Here is a 3809-nt window from a genome sequence, read left to right on the forward strand (position 1 = left end):
GGTGGCTACATGTTAAAATGGTTTAAAACTACAAGACTGGTATACTTGCAGAACTGAAATGGTTTAAAACTAACAGACCATATAAATTAATTTTAGAATAAGGCTGTAACGTAACAAAATGTGGAAAAAGTCAAGGGGTCTGAATACTTTCAGAATGCACTGTAGGTTCACATAGTGAAGAAGTGCAGAGGGGGAGAAACAGGAAGAAAGGATTAGGGCTAGATACACAGCCCTCTTTACTGAGGATAGAAGTGTCTGCAGGCTTAACTTTGTGTTTTTCTGTGTTGCTGTGTGTTTCTATGGCTTGTTGCTCTGCCTTAGTGAAAGCTGTTGGTGCTCCAGTTTTAGGACGGGTACAGTAGGTGACTTTGATCTTCCCAGGAGAGGACACTCTGAAGGCTGGACCACTTGGAAGACCATGTGCTCCAGGATCCATTTCAACAGCTGAAGGAGAGACGGGGCAAGGCTGGGTTAGGACAGGAGATAAGAGACTGTCCTGTTAAAGGTGAAAGGTCAGTGTTGAGGTGCCTTCTCATCCGTGTCTCCGAAGTCTGCCCTGTACCACTTGAGACTGTCTGAGACTAACCTCTCACTTCCCAGAATCTACCACATAGACGTCATCGATCTCCAGGAAGGCCTCGGCCGCCATGCGCTGCTGACTATCGATGTCCTGATTTGTCATAGAGGACACCATGCGGCTTTACTCACACAACTCCATTCTCAGAAAATACTGACCCTGGTCTTTAAAACAAATTAATCTGTGCCACTACATTTACAGTATTTGCAGTGTAAAACCCCAGTGTGTTACCTGTGGAGTGTATGTTTTGATGGGTGGACAGTCTTTAGCTTCACAATTCAGAGCCAGATGGATTAGAGGCTCAGTGTCTGGGAGAGCCACCTAGTGGACAAGCAGAGAACAACCACAATCACCAATGCAACCACTGCCACAGATTGTTCCTAGAAAAACACATTTCACCAGTAAATCAGATAAATAAATGTAGCCAGAGGAATGATAATGAGTTGAGCAGTTTATTCTGTCCAGATGAGTAGTGTACCTGTAAGCGAGGGTCAGTCTTAGAGAAGGGCCTGAGAAGCCGTGCGACACCATTTCTGTTCCCCCTCAAAACTCTGTTCTCTATGTCCTGCAGCGTGAACACCTCTCCCCCGATCAGGCAGCTCACGTAGATAAAGAACTGCAAACAACACACAGGAACAAATAAATGTAATTGCTGAACAGAGTATTATTTGTTGTCTTTCACACAATCCTAGATGGTTCTCTTGGATCTCTGGATCCAAGATCTCTGCCACGTGTTGGTTGGGGCTCCCAGCCAGAGGATGACCAGAGCATTGTAGGTGTTGATGAAGAAGGCTAGTTTCTCCTCTCTGGTCAGAGATAGCAGCTCTACTCTCTGTAGCTGAACAGCCAGATCACAGTAGCACTCAAACACTGGGCTCCGGGACATGGTCTTGTAGTCCACACACTGAATGGACATACACCTATTAGGGCAAAACTGTCATCTCATAATAAATGTGTTGTACTGGAGGGTTCAGTTTGTTCAGTGTGCCTGTTAACTTTCCATCAGCAGAGAGACACTTTGAAAACTTCAGGAACTTATCCCTCAGAATGGCAGACAACTCAGCAGTTGAGAGAGAGAAAGAAGAGACATCTATCTATATTGAATAAAAATAGAAATGCAACATGCAACAACTTCAAAGATGTTGCTAAGTTACAGTTCACATAAGGACATCAGTCAATTTTAATAAATTCATTCAGCCCTAATCTATGGATTTCACATGACTGGGAATACAGATATACACATGTTGGTCACAGGTATGGGCGTGGATCAGAAGACCAGTCAGACCACCATTTGCATCATGTGACCACCATTTGCCTCATAGAGTTGATCAGGCTGTTGATTGTGGCCTGTGGAATATTGTCCCACTCAATTTCAATGGCTGTGCAAAGTTGCTGGATGTTGGCGGGAACTGGAACACTCTGTCGTACACGTCAATCCAGAGCATCCCAAACCACCTCAATGGGTGACATGCCTGGTGAGTATGCAGGACATGGAAGAACTGGGACATTTTCAGCTTCCAGGAATTGTGTACAGAGCCTTGCGACATGGGGCCGTGCATTATCATGCTGAAATATGAGGTGCCGGCTGTCACGACTTCTGCCGAAGTCGGCTCCTCTCCTTGTTCGGGCGGCGTTCGGCGATCGACGTCACCGGCTTTCTAGCCATCGGCGCTCCATTTTTCATATATCCATTTGTTTTGTCTTGTTCCATACACACCTGGTTTTCATTTCCCCAATCATTCTACTTGTATTTAACCCTCTGTTTCCTATCATGTTTTGTATGTAATTGTTTCATGTTATGTGGTGTTAGTTTACACTCTTTACTTTTATGTTCCGTTTTTTGAGCGTGTTTGATTTATGTAGTGCTCTCGTTTTTGGAACTATAATAAAAGTGTGCCCGTTCATTATACTCTGCTCTCCTGCACCTGACTTCGCCTATAATACACCATTGACACCGGCGGCAGATGAATGGCATGACAATGAGCCTCCAGGATCTCGTCAAGGTATCTCTGTGCATTCAAATTGCTATCGATAAAATGTTATTGTGTTTGTTGTGTATAGTTTATGTCTGCCCATACCGTAACCCCACCCCCACCATGGGGCACTCTGTTCACAAAGTTGACATCAGCAAACCGCTCTCCCACACGACGCCTGCACGTGGTCTGCGGTTGTGAGGCGGTTGGACGTACTTCCAAATTCTCTGAAATGACGTTGGAAGCGGCTTGTGGTAGAGAAATTAACATTCAATTCTCTGGCAACAGTTCTGGTGAATATTCCTGCATTCGGCATGCCAATTGCATACTCCAACAACACTTGAGACATCTGTGGCATTGTTTTGTGTGACAGAACCGCATATTTTAGAATAGCCTTTTATTGTCCCCAGCCCAAGGTGCAAATGTGTAATGATCATGCTGTTTTATCAGCTTCTTGATATGCCACACCTGTCAGGTGGATTAATTATCTTTGCAAAGGATAAATACATTTACATTTACATTTACATTAAATGTTCACTAACAGGGATGTAAACTATTTGTGCACAACATTTGACAGAAATACGCTTTTTGTGTGTATGGAATTGTATTTCTATCATTAATCATTTTTAAAAAAAAGATAATGAGCACATGTCCTAACTGGGAAAGACAGTTTGTTCCAGAAGTTATTTTCTAATGCAAGACAAGAAGAGGCATGCAGAAATGCCAGACTCATTCAATACCAGAGACACACACACTTGTGTGTATAACTAGAATTAGTACTTCTTGTCCAGTAACACCTGCCCAGTCTCACACAACTTAGTTCTCTCTGCCAGAGTCTGAGAATTTGAACCATAGAGTAAGAATCACAGAATAGAATTAGAATCTGTGTGTAGAATCTAGGAATTTCTGTTTACTCATTTTCTTTCCATGACTGCAGGAGGACTTACCCATGCCCCTAACTTCCTGCAGCCAGCCAACCAGCTGTGCTCCTGTGAAGCTGTTTCTGCAAATGCTCAGTCCCCTCCACTCACATCCAAACACATCGCTCCGCTTGAGCTCTTCTATCACGTCCGCTAACGCATCCCTCTCACACTTAAACTCTGAGGAGAATGCACAAAATGCATTCTCAAAACCAGCCTGTCTCTCATGTAGCAAACTCCAACATTCCAGCCAGCCAGCCACTTCTTCCCCAGGTCTTATGACACTGATATTACAGCTGGTATTCTAACAGTAGCAAGTCCAGATAGGTCTGTTCCATG

General features: G+C 43.9%; 1 pseudogene; it reads right to left on the minus strand.

Annotated features, from left to right (window-relative positions):
* Positions 1 to 344: 344 nt before the first annotated feature.
* On the minus strand, positions 345 to 3593 carry LOC118385837 (uncharacterized; annotated as a pseudogene).
* Between the last annotated feature and the right edge of the window lie 216 nt (positions 3594 to 3809).

This window comes from Oncorhynchus keta, chromosome 7, assembly GCF_023373465.1.
Source record: "Oncorhynchus keta strain PuntledgeMale-10-30-2019 chromosome 7, Oket_V2, whole genome shotgun sequence".
Lineage (NCBI taxonomy): Eukaryota > Metazoa > Chordata > Actinopteri > Salmoniformes > Salmonidae > Oncorhynchus > Oncorhynchus keta.